We start from the raw sequence: 18,649 nt of genomic DNA on the forward strand, positions 1-18,649 counted from the left end.
AAGCCTTCTCACGGTACTCAGTTCACTTCTTACTCATAGTCCCGCCATACAGATAGAGAGGCATCAGTGACTTCATTTGATAATCAATGAATTAAATTCCACTATCCTTTCTAGTGGGCTACTGTGCTGAGAACATGCCTGGTACCTGGTGTCTGGTAAGGAGTAACTTCCTGCAGTAGTACAGAGGCGCTCTAGCTGTCATTAGCTAAGCCCCATGTGCCCTTCTATTTCTATCCAGGCAAGCTGCCTGGCTAAGCAGAGACCAATAGTTTTTACCACTGTTTCCAGATCAACCCCAAAATGGGCAGAGGGTTCCCTGGCAAAGCTAAGTGCAGCAGCCTCTATGGGTTTATAGCTCATCCTCTTCCACAAGGGAAGAACACCTTGACATATGTTCAAATATATAGGTCTGTCATCAGAGGCAGCCTACAGTTTTTTGAACTGTTATGAACTGACAGCAGATAATGCCACAGACCTCCAAGGTATGGTTGGGGCTGCAGACAGGGTAGAGAAGCTGGAAGAGGAGACTTGGAAAGTTGCTAATTGCATCAACAGAGTCCCTAAGATATAGAGTATATTCATGCTTTTACAAAAGAATCCTAAAGTGTTTTATCATTTAAGAGGAAAATGGGGGAGAAATGCGTGTGGGCGGGCTCTACTACAATTTTCCTGAAGTACCTTGGACCTCTATCACATTCCTGCATCCCTGGGTTTGCCATGTGCTTCTAAGCAACTTAGTTTTTTGAGACGATGTATCCCTAGCTGTCTTGGAACTCCCAAATGCACCAGGTTGGCTTTGTACTTATAGAGATTCACTTGCCTCTTCTTCCCAAGTGCAGGGGTTAAAGGCACGTGTGCCACCACACGGAGCTAGCCCAAACAATTCCTTTCAAATATGTCCAGATAAAAACAATTTTTAAACTTTCATACCTTCTTCGTGAACAGGGAAGTCAGCTGAGAGGCAGGTATAGAGTCCTGTAGCAGTCCGTCTGAAGACTCAAACCTGGAAGAAGAGACCTTGGACATTGTCAGGGAATGAAGCTAGAAGAACATTCTCCTAGGATTCTACCACCTGAACCTTCTTTTTTGAGTACATGCTCCCCTGATGTGATTATAAATGAGATTCCCTACTGCTTTCTCAAGCATCTTAAAAAATAATCTTTATTTAAAATATATCCTTTGTCCTACATGCAACTGGATTAGAACTCTGAAGTCTTCCCCTGCTCTCTGCAAGTAGAAGAAAAAAACATATGAAATTGCTTACATAAAATATGCAAAACAGCACTCAGAGGAAATGGTGTTTCTTTTAAAACAACAATATTAAAATGCCATAAAACAGGTATGCAAATCTATGCAGTAACAGAACCTGAAACAAATTATGAATCGAAATAAAGCCGTAACTGGGTGGCATGCATTTTTCAGCAAAAGCCTTATGTAAGCATATAGATTTTGCAGTACAAAAAAGATGACATCTCTAAATTGAATATGCAGTTAAGTGGGTGCTAAACCTGACTATGCATCAGAATTAGATGGGAACTTTTTTTTTAAATAACATATTCCAAGGCCACTTCACAAATCAGCACAGACTAAAACAGCATGACTGGAACCCTGAAAACTGATGTTTTTCTGTAGTCCTCAGGAGCCTGGTCCTCACATCAACCCTATACCACTAAACACTGACACACATTTAGAAACTCATATCCCTGTTCGTCAATTCATTCTACAACTATTCCGCCAAATTGATTTTCTTGGGGGGGTAGAGAGAATGCCTCAGAATTTTCTTAACCAGTATGAAACCAATTGATCGTAAAAGCCAATTCTATCTCATTTAAGCGGTTTATTCACTTGACGGCCTGTTCTCTTAATTTGATCAAAAAAGGCTCTGTCTGTTTGTTTTGTATACAAACATCCTTCTATGTTAAAAATTGAAAAATTGCAGCTTTCCTTAGACAAGTTTTAGAAACAATCAAATGCAGTCCAGAAAAACATGGAGGTGACCATGTATTTGTCTGAATCTGTTTGTTTTACATCTGGTCCTCATTTTGTTTGCATAAACAGACCACGTAAGTGGTTCACCTCGTCTCAAAATGCTCCACCCTGATGGTGGTCATTTAATTGGGTGGTCCCCAGAGGCTTATGTTCACTATTTTTTTTCAAGAGATTTAAAACACATGAAAGCAAGAGAATAAAATTAGTCTGGATGATTCTTCATTGAGTCTGCCTATCTCCCCGGTGGACAATACTGATTTATGTATTCAGAGAGCAGGGTGCTCGCTTCTGCTGCCCAGGAAGGAGCTTACAGAAACTGAGGTACACAAGCCAGGCAGTAGAGTAGCTTGGCTTCATTGTCAAAATATTCAAATCATCAAGAAGAGAAAGCCATTCCTTTCTGCATTCAACAATACTTGGCCTCAGCGGACTCACACAGCTTATTCTTCTGCCACACAGTGTGAACCTGGCAGGGGAGCCCTGACAGGGAGGGGCTCAAGCCCCTCAGCCTTTCCACCTGCCCCACCCAGCACCACCTCACACACACACACAGTGAACAGTGTCCAGGAGAACCTGGAGCCAGACAGGGCCCAGGGGACAATCCTGTGCATCATGCAACAATGTAACATAGCAGAGACGAGACCATTAGGAAAAAAAAAATCACCCATCTCACTTCGACGTGATGCCATTTGCAGACTGCTTTTCAGGTCTTAGATTTCAACAGCGGACGGAAAAAAATGGTTTTCAAATGTCAATTAAAAACAAAAACAAAAAGAAGAATCATGAGATGAAAATGATCCTAAAAAATTAAACAATCCTAAGGTAGTGTCTCAGAGTTCCAGAAGGACAAGAAAAACCATGTTTTTCTAAGAAGGGAGTTTGGCATGTGGTAAATAGAATCACATTAACTATTTTAAATGGATTTTTAATGCCATCCATGGACAACAAAAATGGAAGCTACACCAATCTAGAGTATATGATTTCTAGAACGCATTTCTGCCTTAGTATCTTCATATTTTAGAAAGTGCCTTTTCCCCAGTTAATGAACTGGGTTAGCTCCTGGCTGAGCTTTCAGTGAAACTCAAACTGAACAGAGAGATTTCTTCCAGTTTCAGCTTGTCCACTTTGAGATGCTCCTCTTTAAAGTAAATGCCTGAAACTTACTTCTTTATGTCTAAGGATCTGAGTGAGAGCGAACTGGACAGGGCCAGATACTGGCAGCTGTGCTCTAACTCTCAGTAAAGATGTACGGGGCTTGCTTAGGAAAGCCTCTCAGATGCCTCTTTTTATCTTTTGAAGACCATGACCTCAAAATATGTAATGGGGCCCACCAACTTGGAAACTTACAGTTAAATATATCTCATCACAGAGAGATGGATCATGGACCTTGAGAACCTATCTCTGAAGAGACCCTAGGGGAGACCACATTTACTTCCAAAGAATGCCATTTAAGAAGACCAGGTTGACAAAGGGTCACATGAAATTTTAAGATTTAGGGTCCTCATATCTGGCTTCTGCTCTTTGATTTTAGATAATCTCTGAATTCCCCATGCATGAAATTCAAGGTTTCAAATAATTCCTGATATCAGAATCCTCCCAAATTGCTATCTTCAATCCTGAACTTTTTTATAAATCCAGAAAGAAAAAGCTACTCCCTTCCTACTGCCCCTCATGGGTCACACTGTTTCTCAACTCTGTGCCCTTTCAGAGTTCCCTACTGTGCCTTTCCTATGGCCACGAGATCAGCACAGGTGGGAGGTTTCTAATCTTTCATCTTTTCTCCCAGCCAAAGGCAGACAAAACCTGAAGCTTCTTTGTTACCATTTAAACCTACCACAGGAATTCTGCAGGATTTGTAACTCAGGAAGAATTTAAACAACAGAAAGACTTTTCCCTTCTTTGCCATGTCACCCCAGATCCAGTTTGGAAAGGAAAAAGCAATCTCTAAGTGTGGCAAGGGGGCCCTGGGACAGGATCCCTGACCAGACAGCTGCGTGGGAGCATCTCTGTGAGGGAGAGAAGCCAACCTCTGCTGGGCCTCCAGCCTCCACTCCCCACCCTGCACCGACAGCTGCAAGGCTTCAAGTCACCAGTGCTGTGATATATGGAAGGGCAAAGGGTCGGTCCCTCACCTTTCTGGCGCCATGAAAATCTCTTAAGTTCAAGGAAACACTCTGCCAGTGTAAGAAAGGCACCTAAGATGGGTCTAGATGGCATTCTCTAGGTTTTCTTTCTTCTTGGGGCTGTAGTCTCAAGGATGGTGGCTAGGGAGCAAACCCATCTCTCTGACCTTGTACAGTGAGATTCAGATTTATGGGTAACGCCTCAGTAAAGAGCCAAGAATCATCCTTAGAATTTTGCCTCTCCCCTAGACTTGCTAGGACTTCTGTCAAAAGCAAACAAAGGCCACCCGGGTTTGCAGAAGGAAGCACAGGCCCTGAAGGTACTGGTGACGTGGGGCAGGCCAGTGTTTTAGTACCCTGGAGCAGATAGAGCAGGAAGACCAGAGACAGGGCTTGATGTTAGAGTGTACTCATGAGATTCACTCCTCTGATTCCTATGAAAATCCTTAGAAAGGGAAAGGCATACGGTGTTATTTAAGGCCTTTATCTTAAGCTCTGAATCGCTAAAAGCAAACAAACAAAACCAAAGGAGAGCCTACTTGGAAGAGGCAGGAGGTAGAGGCCAGAGCAGTTGCAGACTGAGGTCCAGGAAACCTGGACTGTATTCCTAACCAAGATAGGCTTCCTCGTCAACAGGCTGGGACAGGGAGTGGCCAGCTGATTTCCTTAAGATGAAAATGATGAGAGCTAGAACCAAGGTGCTTCAGGAGAGATGTGATTCTACCCCTAAGACAAATAAAAGAAATGCTTGAAACAAGATGGGTTAATTCAAAGCCAATGCCTGTAATGATAGGCACTTGAGGTACCAATGACATGCTTGGGTTTGGGGGAAGGAGCTAATGTTTGGAGGTCAGTCAGATCCTCCAAGCCAATTCCACTTCATCTGTGGCTGGAAATGGCTTCTGGAACAGTGACCACTCATGGGGCAGAATGGACAAAGATGATCCACTTAGACTTCCCATCTGTGGCACCTAAAACCGAGGGGGAAAGAATGGGATGGACACTAAAGAAAGGCACAATCCACTCCTTCGTTCCACACAGAACTTTCCCATGGTCTCTGAAATGTCCCCCAAGCTGGTAAGCACAGAACCAGGTGTCAGGACTGTGGAAGGGCAGCATTTGAGATCTACACAGGTCTCTGAGTTTGGGGACTGGCTCCCCTACCTTCTAAATCACAAAGGTCCTGTCAGAGTGATCCTTGCTGGCATGCTACTGCATTCCTGTCACCTGCCTGTTTGGAATTCCTCAATGGCCCCATTAGTTTCTGTCAGTTCAACCAAGAGACCTGTCTAATCAGAACCACTGAAAGTTATTAATCAGGAAACAGTGTGTTCAGGCTTGTGTTACAGAAAGAGACCACACACAGTAGCAGGGCGTATGCCTTTGGATTCACCACTGCTATACATTACAACAGGTAAGTAGTCATTCCCATAGAGGGAAAAATATCAGCACCACCAACAAAAACACTGCCCACAAAAAAATTAATGGAGCCATTCTGCTCTGTTTCTCTATAACACCATTTAGAGAGTCTCTAATCTTCTCTGAATCACAACCAGCAGCTCTCCTGCACACTGTGAACTGAATAGATGGGCCAAATGAAAAGCATTAAAGAAAACAACATAAAATGACTGTGATCTTAATGTGGCTCCAATTTACATGGTGATTGTGTGTGCTCTTTATGAATCACTTTTAATTCCTGCTGGTGAGACAAAAAGGGAGACTTTTACCTTGGTAAGTACTACATAATGGGTCAATTGCATTATTCTCTCAATAAAGTATGTTAGCTATGGTGTAAACACACATCATTTCCAGGATTGTTTTAAATACTGATAGGGAAATGAGCCACACTGGCTAACTTGAATACTATTCTATACTCTTCTCCAAGAATACCCACTGCCTTTCCTTTTGTTTTAACTGCTAATGGAGAAGGGAAGTAGTTTTAAAGATTTATTTATTTGTAATGTGTATGAGTGTTTGCCCAAAATGTATGTAAGTATATCCCATGTGAGCTGTGGATTGAAGAGGGGGTGACTAAAGAACAGGGCAAGACCACTAAAGGCAAAATGTCAAGCCCCAATACTCCACCTTTGCATAAGTATTTTTTTTCACTAAACTGAAACACCCAGAAGACAGTACTTGACCTTGACCTACCCAGTGATTTACTTTGAGAGCCAGAAAAGGATAGAGATGAGGTGGCAACTGATGGTAAGGCACCAGTGGACTTTTCTTTGTGAAAAGACTAAGGAAAAGAAATACATCAATAACAACTCAAAGCCATCAACTGTCACTCACAGACAGAAATCCACTACAGGCCTCAGACTAGTCGCACTGTAGAAATATCAATGTGTCAGCCATAACTTTGACTAGTCCACAAACCAAGACAGCTTTCATATGTTTTGTTCTCATGTCAAAACCCTCCCAGCTTTACAGGTAAAATCCAGTCTGAATATGACCCAAGTTGGGGCTTCTCCTACTGCGTCAAGGTCTTCTTGCGTTGCTGAAAAATGTCTTTCCTATTCACTAAAAATGACAATAATACTTCAAAATAAACAAACTACAGAATGAATACTAAATATTTTAACTTCTCATCCATCTATCCATTCAGACCTATAGTGTTTAATAAGCCTTATGGCATCATTAAAGAAGGAAATATCTCCTTTCCTACTTGGCTGATTACAAGATAGCTATTCTGAAATATAAAAGTACTTAGGATCACATCCAAGGTCAGATGCTACTAAGTATGATCTTCAGTAATAATGCAATACCTAATTATTTAATCATACGGTTAGATAGGTTGTAACTTGAGAATAATCCAGCAGTTGGGTTTGGTTTAGGGTCCTATGAAATCAAAGTGGCTGTATAGGATAGAGATCTCCCTCATTTCTCACCTGGGGGGGTATTTATTTGCTTCCTTTAACAAAAGATTCATAACCTAAAATGGCAGAAAAATGAATTAAACACACTGTCAGGGGAGGTTTTATTCTATATTATCAACATATCATAGAATTAAATCATCTCAAATGCAAGCTAAAGTTAGTCAAGTAAAAGTCTGTGGCACTATTAATTAAAAGCCTTTTCATCTTCTTAATGAAAATATCTATACATGACACCAAGAATCTTTTTAGCAATGAAAACAGAGGCTGGACCCAAAAGAGACAAATCCCTACGTTTTTAATGCCTCCTCTTAAAAGGGCTCATGGAGCGCCAGAAAATTATGAAGGAAACAAAAAACAAAACAAAACAAAAAAACAAACAAACAAACAAAAAAAAACCAGTGTTTGCTAATGCTCCATAAAGGAAAGATTTTTAAAAAGCAACACTCACTGACCAGGTAAAACAGACCAATCAGGTTTTCCCAAAATTTAGGATTTGCAGTTGAAGCCTAGTTAAGTAATTACATTCACAGGAATGTACAGGGAGTCATCAATCCCCATTCATTCAGCCACATTTGCTGAGCCAAGAGCTCTGCCAGGCTGGAAGATATAAAAATGAATACGACACAGCTGCTTTACTTCCAGCTTAAAGAACACACCTAAACAAAGACCTATGGGGCTATGTTAAGTGCTATGGCCAGAGTATGCACAAAGGGCTGGGGCCAAAGGAAAAAGCCATAAATTCTTTCTGGGAAATCGAGAGAGTGAAGGGGGGGGACAGCTAAGAAAGGGCGGATGGCTCCTCACAATAAACTACAGTTTACTATGTTCCGAAAAGGAAGGTAGTAATCTTAAGATCTATAAACTATCGTTATTCCAGGAGCGGTCTTGGTCCACTATCAGTTTTATTTACTTTGGACACACACTTCTATTTAAAGCATTCTAACAATATAAAAACTTTTTGATGGGTAATCATTATATTACCTTAATAATCACACAAGATGTGATGGTATGAGTCCCTGGCATGTACTTAGATCTCAACTTCAAAGATGTTTTGGAAAAAACAAATAAAAAACAAACTTTGGAGAAGTCACACATAATATTAATGCTTTTTCTTAAAGTTAAAAAAAGGCATCACCTGATTATATCATGGTCCACATTTGTCTTTATGTCTGTGTCTTAAAAAGAGAAGGGAGTGTTGAATAGAGTTCTACTTACCATCATTCATTATGCATACCATATTCCTACTTATAGCATAGTTGTGACAAAACCCTCATTGTTCATTGCACACTAGCCCCAAACTTGAGTCATTCTAATGTAAGCATGAGAAACTCCAAGCTCCTTTGGGGTGAATTTTCAAATTCCTCTGTGTTAAATTGAGGTCTAATTTTCCCTGTGCCTGGTTTTCACAAGAAGGTCCATTCTACCCCGTGTGCTCCCTTTCAGCTGTCAATAAACAGAGGCAGTGAATTCCCCACCGCTTTACAAAGCTAGTTAGGCAGAGCCATTCATTCCTTCAGGAAAACAGGGCATTGATTTCAGCCAGTTCCCAGGGAGCAGCTGGAACAAAGAGATCAAAGGCCCACCTCTCTCTCAGTCCAAAGCTTTCATTAGGCCCAGCCCAGACAAACTGCGACAGGTCTTCTTGAGACCAGGAGAGGGCCCGACAGACCACCTCATGGTTCAATTCAAATTCATCCGTTTCCTACATTCCAGTGACAGTCCAGAAAGTTAACCATGACAAACCGACACAATCGTCTGGCATAATATACTGCTCACTAGTTCATCCAAGGTCAGAGGGAGAAAACAGGCTCTGAGGGAAGCCCTGGGCTTCTAGGGCCTGCTGAGCCTCAGTGGCTGACATTCCATAAATAAACTTCTCCCTCACTCCCCTTTTCTTCCTCTGCCCCTGTATCTTTAGGAGTGATGGTCCACTTAACGGTCTGAAATGTCTTTCATGCCACTGAACCCAAACTGTCTGGAAACTTTATTCCTAACCTAACAGTTGTGAGAGTGCGGTGGACAGCTTTGGTGACAAGCAGCCCTTATCAATCCATTCCTGTGTTAACAGCGAAGCTGTTATACCCAACAAGCTCGAGGTCACTCTGACTGGAAACAGTAATTTCTAATTTCCAGGCTTTCCCAAGAGCACCATCCCCAGGCAGGCCACACAGCTCAGAGAGGAATTTGGTTTATATAAATTCTGTTTGCAAAACAGAAATGGAAACAGGTGGGACAGTTACCTTTTTTCCCCCCCTTTCTTTGATCTAGGGAATCTAGCTAGGTAACCAGGTCCTAAATAGCCGGCTGTGTGTGAAGGAGTGTTTGTGCATTTGTGGGAGTAAAGAGGGCTAGCCAGGGGCAGAGTGAACCAAAAGGAGCCTGAAAGAAAGTGTGTTTTCCCAAGGGGTTACTTCTATTGAACAAACATAATTCAAAGGATTTCTAAATGTGCCCTTGAATTCAGAACTGCTCCTTTGACGCAACCTTCACAAACCCTGGAATGAAATGTGCTCATTTTATTGTGGCTCACTCCATGTCCGTCACTCGTCCTGGGTAAACACGAGAAGAGATGGGGTACCTTTCAAAATTCCTAAACTAAAAGAAAATACACAAGACTGGAATGAAAGGTGTGGGAAACCCAACTTCTTGACACAGCACCCAGCTGCCCACTTCCAAGCTTCAGTCCTGTCCTGGGATCCCCACTGAGTTCCTGGGCCTGCAATTCACTGCTTCTATCTTTAATACTGAAGAGGTAACATGGAGGGTACTGAACAGCCCTCTGTGAAAGGCTTCCACTTATTTTCTAGGTTAGACAGAAATGAGCTAAAAAAAATAAAATTGAAAAAATAAATAAATAAAATAAATAAAAAGCCAAGGCAGCAGACTATGACAGCATAGGCCTGCAATCTCAGCATGGCACTCAGACGCTGAGTGTACTGGGTCAGGAGTTCAAGGCCAACCTAGGCTCTATAAAGAGACCCTGTCTGAGGAAACTAAAGAAGAAAAAAAAAGAGACAAAAGGGGAAAGAGAGAAAAGTATAAAGTGGGGAGGAATGAAAGGTGGCTTGTGACGAAGACAGGTGACTGTTCATCAAGAATGTTAAGCTAAATCTAGCCATTGACTCACTTTAAGTTAAGGGTTACACTAAATGTCTCCATCTTCCTGGCCTTATGAAATGGAGACAGAAATATCTGTCAAGAATTTCTTTACAAGGTACTGTGAAATTAGCATGCCTCAAAAACTCGCTTCTTAAGCTGGTCTTATGAACATAATTACGGGTCACTATGACTCAACAGAGGTTCTCTGGAAACTCATTAAGTTCCTCTAAATCAAATTATTTTTCAAAAGTACTCATGAAATTTACTACTTAAAGAAAGCCTGTGGCAAAGGTCAAATACACTCATCACTTCACTTGCCTCTTTCAGAAGCATTTGCAAAGAACTGAAATTTTACAACTCGATCTTCCTCACAACCGACTGACACATTATGAATCTGCTTTTCAGAGCTGAGGAAATGGGTTTTGCCAAAGTCATACAGCAGCAGGGTGGAAACTTCAAGCATTTGGTCTCTAGACCTCACACTGTTCCCTTTATACCCTGCTACTGTGTATATGTACTGTGTATATGTACTATGGATATAATTATCTGCTTATATGTCCTCTCTCCCTAACTACACTTAATAAGCGATCATGTTATTCCTCTTAATAACCCTTCTTCATATCCCACTCTCCCAATTTCATTATCTATCATCTATCTATCTATCTATCTATCTATCTATCTATCATCTATTTATATATCTATCACCCATCTAGACTATAAATATGGGAATCACTTTATAATAAAGCTTATTTTTTATTGTACAGTACTTGTTGACTAGTTGTTAACAAGTGTGAACAAGACAAAAATTCATACCCTTCTAGAGCTAGCCTTTGAGCTGAAAAGTAGACAAAATATATATCAGATGTTGATTAGAAAAACAGCAGGAATATTAGGAAGGTGAGGGAAACAGTGGCAATTTTTAAATGGCTTGTCAAGAAAGCCTGTGTGAGAAAATGTCAATTTTAAGGAAGATCTGAAGCTTGTTAAGGAACCAGTAGTACAGCTATTTGTGGGAACAACTGTAAAACCTGAAATAAAAATAAGAAAATGGGACAGCTGAAGCAGTGTGTGTGTGGAACAGGAAAAGATTAGTCAAGAGGTAAAAGGGGCGCCTATTGTGTAGGCACTGATAAGCCTCTGTAAGTGAGCTAGGGAGGCACCACAGATCCTGGTCAAAAATTAACATGATCAAACTTTTAAGTGACTTACAAGGTTGCCATTTAGAGAAAGAGGAGTATAAAAAGTACTGAGCCAAATCAGGTGATCCTGGGAGTTATGACAATGGGCAGATCATGAAAGCCTGCACCGCTGTGAAGGGAGAAGTGCTCCCGTACATGCAGAAAGAAGAGTTGACAGCAACTGCTGGCAGCTGGATGTCAAGAACAGAAAGGAAGACAAAGGAGACTGTATTCATGTGTCTATTTGCTGATAGCCCCAAGTTAGGTGAAACAGCATTTTCTAAAACAAAAGTCAAGATACTGACTTAAGAAGTTCCAGAAGATACAAACTTATTCTGGCAGTTTATACCAGCTTCTTCTATTGTTAACAGATTAAAAATAAAGGTGCCCCAGGCAACAATAGTTATTTGATATCATCTTTAACATTCATTTACAATATTAAAGTCTTCTGTATCAAAATCAAAAATGGCACAAGAATGATTTGGGTAGAGATAATAATGGACAACAGTCTGGATCCATACTAAAACATGTGGCTCTTACCTATAATCATGCTGGAAAGGAGTCACTCAAGAAACACATGCTTCTAAGCCCAAAGTGTGGGTAGGTACCAAAGCTCCTCTACTAGCATTGGGGGATAAAGTGAAAAAGATCTTAAAGTACCAATCTATAGACCAAATCATGAGAATATTTTGCCCAAGACATTTACAAACATATTCCCTTGTGATGATAGAAGGCTTAATGCTGGAGAGGGGATTTTTCTTTTTTAAATGGAAGGGAAAAAAAAGAAATAGCAACTTACAAAATCCAATGACAGGGTGCACAAATCAGGCAGGAGCAACCTGAAAGCAAACAAAAAGTGTCTGTGAGTATCACACAACAGTTGAGTGTACACTGGTTAATGGTAGTTTTGAGACCATCGAAGATTTGAGTTCAGTTTTTATGACAGCCTTGACTTCGTTTCCCCAGCATCAAGGTTTCACAAAATTACATATAATGTTACAACTAAAATTCTGTTAACTCAATTCAGAGTCTTTTGAGATTTCTCCAGTTTTGTTGTATGTGCACATCTACCTCTGTAAAACTTTGCCAGACTCACAGGCTCACATCACCACCAAAGTCAAGACACAGAGCAGGGCCCCACCACAAGGGGCTCCCACATTCTTCCACAGCCACAGCCATAAGTACCATCAAGCTAATACCTGTTTCAGCATTAAACATCTATCCACTTATTAAGAAAAAATAAATAAAGACCCCCCCATACTTGAGCGACTACTACCAAGTTGTATATCAAATCATGACTTAAAAGATCTCTTTTTATGCATTGGAATAAACATGTTTTCTTTCTTCTCCTTGGTATTGCAGGACAAAACACTTATTTCAAAACCTGAGCAATTAAAGTGGACATGTTCTCTGAACTCTCATTCCATATTTTCAACGTATCTCTAATAAGAAACCTTTGGATATTTACCATTGTACGATATAAGTGTTTTACATATTACTTCATTTAGTATACAGAAACTAGTATCACCCCTGAGTGACCCAGGTGAAAACTAAGAAACTGAGAAGCTGAATAAGTTATATATAATTTACACATGGGGTGTTTGGGACCAGATCATTGCATCCAGGCTCACCTGTCCTACAAGAAAATCAATAATAATGACATCAAGATATGTTGCTTTGTCATCATAAAACCTCCAATTACTGCAAGATTTCACCTTAATATAGAGCAACTGACTAGGAAAAATGCCCCCAAACAATGAAATTAGTGTTCTGTCAGTTTGTGAGACAAGCTTGTATTATATAACCCAAACTGGCCTGGAATTCTCAATTCTGTGTTCCAGTCTCTAAGTGTATGCATCACATTAGCCAGACCCAAACAGTAATTTACAAAATGAAAATTGTTCTTTATTCAAACACAAAATGATAGAAAATGGTCAAAACAAAACAAAAAGCAATGAGCTGAGCACACAGGGAGACCTCTATTAGAACAACACACTCTTAAGCAGCCCTTAAATTGCTCTCCTGATGATGCCAGGCAGATGCATACACACATCCATGCCGACCCTTGAAAAAGCTCATTCAACTAACAAAGGTGATGATGAGGAGGGAAATTTTCAGTCACAGATAAAAAGCTGCAAAATTAGGCTCTTTATCCAATAGATATATCTAAAAGCCTAAAGGTAATGTCCAGATAATGATAATAATTCAGCAGAATACTTACCAGGACAAAATTTCCATAGGTTTATTAGCTTAATGATAAAACATGATTACTGAAGATTAGTAGCTATTTTCTCTTGCAAAACCAAACAACACATTTATGCATAGCTGTGGCAGGCTGGCCAATTTGAGAATACTTAAGAGGCACCTGCTCAATAAGCCACTGATATCTGTTTCAGATGTTCAGGGTATGCTTTGCTTACAAATGTCCCCTTAATGGTCTAGGGCCAGGAGGTGGCCAAGGAAGGCAGACTCATTACCAGCACAGGCTGGCGTGCATTTAAGTTATACACAAAAACAAGGGAGTGTGATGAGTTTTGCTTCCACCTGAAGCCACATAATCTATCAATAGTTTTAAAATGCTTATGTTTTATTCCATTTATGGAGCCCATTATTAGTATTTTAACTAAGCTTTATAGTTCCTCTCAGTCACTCAAACACACTTTCTTCACTGTGGGAATATGTACACACACTAAACACTGTAACTCTAACAACTTGCGTTCACAGAGTCCAGAGACTGTCAAGCTTCATAATGCCTCCCCATACTGTGGTCATTTCACATATTTCCTCTCTTCCAGCTGCCCTTCCTACTGCCAATGCTTGTACACATGTCCACCAACACCCTTGCCTCAAGGTTCACTGAGAAAACAAAAGCTACTGGATCTCACCCTTCCAACTCTAAATATACAGAGCTCCCTCCAGCCGCAAGGAGACATCTTCCTAGAACCAGAAGACAGTCCTTATCTCTCCATCTAAAATTTTCTCTGTTATCACTCCTCCCCTTTCCACTAAGACACATGTCCCCACTACAACATACCCTGGTATATCCTTCTTAAAAAAACAAATACTTCTTGATCTAATGGTACCCTCCAGCTCTGACTCAACTTCTACCCTTTCTCAGAGAAACTTCTGGAAAATCATCATTGTCTTGCTTCCTACTCACTTCCCAACTTCCCAACTTGGCCCTTCTTTGAAACACACTGTCAAAGGATCCTCATTTTAAAATTCAGGAGATTGATGCTTAAGAGATTATAAGGTTGAGAGTGAAGATACATCTTTGGAGATTATCCAGAGCCCAGGGTCTTCTCAAAGAACTCCCTTAGAACATCAGACTAGGTGAAGCCTTCAAGTACCCTACACCTCCTTCCTTTCTTAGGTCATCCTCCCTGAAGAAAAAACAGACTTACTCCTTAGAATATCACTAATTTTCATTTGAGAAAGGACCTTTCTGTACCCATATTTCTGCATTACTTATTTGTATATATATTAATTTTCTTGATAACCTGAGGCATAGGTGATTCTATCTCCTTGATAAAATTCAGTCGTGGCTGAAAGGAAATAAAAACCCTTCCTGATACCACATTGTTAGAGCAAGCACTTGACCTTGATCACCTGGGTTCCTGATGGTACGCTTCCTGTGCGTTGTAATGGTTCCCGTTAAATGGTGACATGGTAAGAGTGCCAGTCTTATTACCTCCCCAAGAGAAGAGAATTTAGAGTTGATGTAAATCCATTACAGTTCCTTAGAAACTGATTTCTCTCTCACAATGTGACTGTGAGAATTTGTATTGTCAAGATAAGATTGTCAATGCAGGTGATCAAAGCACTTACCTCCCCTGGCAATAGCTCAAAGCTGACTTAGCATTGGGAAAGTTGGGACTGGCCTGTAGGTCACCACACTTCCTACCCTCGTTTTTCTAGGCACAAAGACACCTGTGCTTTCTCAGAACTGCCACAAGGCCTGGGTGAACAGTGGCTCTGCCTGGGATCCATGCTTCTTCCTGGACCTTCTCCAGCTGCACAATCTCACTGAAGAGAGAAGTCCCAGGATCTACGGGAGATAACCGCCACTCTCAGCTGCATGTGTGTCAGGCCCGTAAAACATAGATTCTACCTCTCAGCAGCTTCCAGTGGCATGCTCTTTTTCAGATACATGCTTTTAAAGAGAAGTGGGTCAGCCAGTACTGGACAGCCTGTGCTGGAGGGGCAGGGATAGCACGCAACGATATGCCCTTTATGGCATATGACAGGGCTCAGGGCAGAAAATGATAACCAGATGGGTCAGGATCATGGACCAGCTTACCCCATTTTCTTTCTAGGAATGTTTCCCTGAGTAAACATTTTGCAGTTTATATGAGGTAAATTTGTTAAGAAAAGATCAAATGTATTTTAGGTTTAGTTTATTGACTCAATTTACAACTCCTAATATTTAGATATATGAAAAAATCTTTTTTAATATTCCTGAGTCAATCTACCCCCTTACAGTGAGAACATGCAAGTAGTTCTAGACTATGAATAACCATGTAAAATGCTGATACAAGAACATCAAACATGCTTTCTCTACTACATAACCAAGAAGAATAAGTATTTTAAGACGCGTACAACTATAAGATAGTGGTATGCAGAATATGCAGTGGCTTGCATGGAATAAGTCCACAGTGAACATTTGTCTGAGAAAAAAATTAACTTTTGAGTGAAGTCACTGAGGATTGTGGATAGCTTGTTATCACTTGGAATCAGAAGTGTGTTGCTGCTTTAGCAAAACCCAAATATAAATTTAATCATCAGGAAGCAATGAGGCAACTGGCCCCAACAGGCAGAAAGGGATGCTCCTGCATTTACACACTGTCAAGACACATAGTTGAGCCTCTGACTCTAGTGGGTAGAGCTCCTTGCCTAATGACTAAGTGGCTCTGAGAAAAGGAGGGAAAATACAAAACATTGGAAGTTTATATTCTCCTCACAAAGGACTCTAAGAAAATTGAGCTCAAAAAAGAAACCGAGTCTCAACAAAAGGAAGGGGAGCCAGGCATGGAGACTGAACAAAGACTATCACAAGTTCAAGGCCAGCCTTCGCTGCAGAGTAAGACCAGTTAAGAGAGGATGTCAGGAAGACTATGAAGGGTTTAAACTCAGGAAAACGTTGCCAAGTTAAATTGCCTGAAGGACACATGACAGAGACAGGACTGAATAAAGACTAGGCTTTTCTAAGAAAAGCCAGTGAGTCCCAGACAACTTCATTGAAGTCTATGAGGAGCCACAGAAATGAGACTGTAAATCTATGACATTCATCTAATCAAAAGGAAAAAATATCAAGGCCATGTTTATTAGCACACAGGACTGCCTAAAAACACAATACATAAATAAGTACAAAAAAACTTGCTGCCACAGACAAAGGCCTCTCAGGCTGAAGTGTTAAAATGACCCTTTGGCCCTCATACTTCCGCTTGTAGGAAGTGAGTAAAAAGAATTGGTTAGTCCCCAAATGAGGCAGTTTTTGTAACCCTCACTTCCAATGCAGCTAAGAACAGGAAGATACTCAGAACAATGACCAGACAGATAAGACGCAGGACCCAGGAAGAAGCATTTTGCTTCCTTTGGGGTATCCTGTCTCAAACTTGCTGCAGGCCAATCAACTTTTTCAAGTATAAATTTATAATAAAAAATATCACAGAATAGGTTTGGATCTGTATTATTTTTATAACTCCAAAGAGATGGCAGGAGTCCCTAATTTTCCTGTACATCATGGATTTCAAAACCTCACACTGAATGGCACATCCCTGTGTTCTACATAGCACCCTCTAGAGCTATGAACATCTTCCCTGGGCTTTTAAAAAGCAATTCTCTAGATTGCAGCTTGAAACATCTCTTTAGAGTGCAACAAGGTATTACACTAAAAGCTTATGAAGCAGACATACTTCACAGAAGGCCAGCCAAATGAACAGCTCCACCTCACACAAGCTCTCAAAATCTCAACCAGGAGCCACAGTAATAGCGCTGTAAAAATAACTGACATTATGCCTGTTAAGATACATGACAGGGAATGAGAGACAGCATAGTAAACACGAAAGCAGCTTGTCTCCATTTCAACCACTCTATCCGTGGATGGCTCGGGTACACATGGAATGAGTCCTTCATAATCCCTGCGTCAATGTGCAATGCATCTAGAGACCCTCTGCTCCAGAAGTAATTAAGGTTAGATGAGGCAGAAGGGTGGGGCCCCATCTGAGTGGTTGTCAGTCTTCCTAATGCTGTGACCCTTTAATACATTTCCTCATACTGTGATGACCCCCAACCATAACTAATTTTGCTACTGTTATGACTCCTAATATAAATATGCAGGATATCTGATATTTGGCCCCTGTGAGATTTCTGATCCTCTCTCGCCTTTATTTCCCAAGTGCCAGGATTACAGGCATGAACCTTCACAAGAACCACCTGAACAGCCCCCAAGTCACATTTAAATCTACTAGGTCTAGGTGATACTTTTGGTGACTATGGCCAGCATGCCACCAATCCAAAGCAAGTGACAACTATTGGGTTATCAGCAAAAACCAAATAAAAAAAAAAAAAACAGCTCATATATTTGTTAAAGAGAAGCAAAGAAAAGACAGAACAACACAAAAAGGGGTGAAATTTGGGCTAAAGGTGTGTGGAAGAGAACCTGCCTAGCATTTTCAAGGCCTCGGGTTTGAATCCCAGCACTGCAAAAACCAGTAAAAATTTCAAACAATGAAATACTGAGCAACATGTTTTCTCATTATTGCTCTGAGCCCAATGAAGAATATTTAAAACTTATCCATTAGTAACAATAGAAATTAGAAGGGAAATGTAAAGAAGGCCAGAGCCGACTGGTTTTCTTTATATCTAGCGTGGTCCCAAAGGGCAGACTTCAAGCAGCACAGTGGCAAGGAAGGCAGAGCCACCTCCACGTTGGCTTTACTGTAAATATTTCTGCTCAGTAATTTCATTTATTTAGCCATTTACTTTTAGCACCAAGGCAATACAGCATAGACAAGCAAGAGCTTTAGAATCAGACAAACCAGTTTTGCAACTTACTAACTATATGGTGTTAGGCAAATTTCTTGATCTCTTTGCTGAGTTTCTTCACAATTGGAAACAGAGATAATTCTACTTGCCTTGCAAAACCAAGCACAATTACCATGGGTATTTTAATAGTGGAAGCTATTTAGCAATAGTGTTTTGTATGTAAGTACCATGCAGGGCGTTTGAACAGAATCTCTAAGAACCTGATCAGCTAGAAATGACATTAAGATGAAAAAAAAATGCATGATGAAAGCTGACAATTTAAGAAGAATGATGGCTCACAGGTAATAGGGCTCTGATCTAGGTAGAAGGATTATAGTGTATCTTCAGAACAGGACCT

The 18,649-nt window shown here is 40.7% G+C and overlaps 1 protein-coding gene across 4 annotated transcripts in view; it reads right to left on the reverse strand.

Moving 5' to 3' along the window:
• Plagl1 (PLAG1 like zinc finger 1) overlaps positions 1–18,649 on the reverse strand; it is a 66,327-nt gene that overhangs the window by 14,890 nt on the left and 32,788 nt on the right. For 2 of the 4 annotated variants that reach the window (XM_060380266.1, XM_060380264.1), the window contains exons 2-3: positions 12,065–12,104; positions 931–1,003 (exon numbers count right to left, since the gene is read on the reverse strand). The gene's annotated coding sequence lies outside the window, so the exon portion shown is untranslated. Of the gene's footprint in view, positions 1–930; positions 1,018–12,064; positions 12,105–18,649 lie in introns of all 4 variants that reach the window. The other 2 variants (XM_060380267.1, XM_060380265.1) reach the window with 1 other exon arrangement.

This window comes from Meriones unguiculatus, chromosome 3, assembly GCF_030254825.1.
Source record: "Meriones unguiculatus strain TT.TT164.6M chromosome 3, Bangor_MerUng_6.1, whole genome shotgun sequence".
NCBI classification, from domain to species: Eukaryota; Metazoa; Chordata; class Mammalia; order Rodentia; family Muridae; genus Meriones; species Meriones unguiculatus.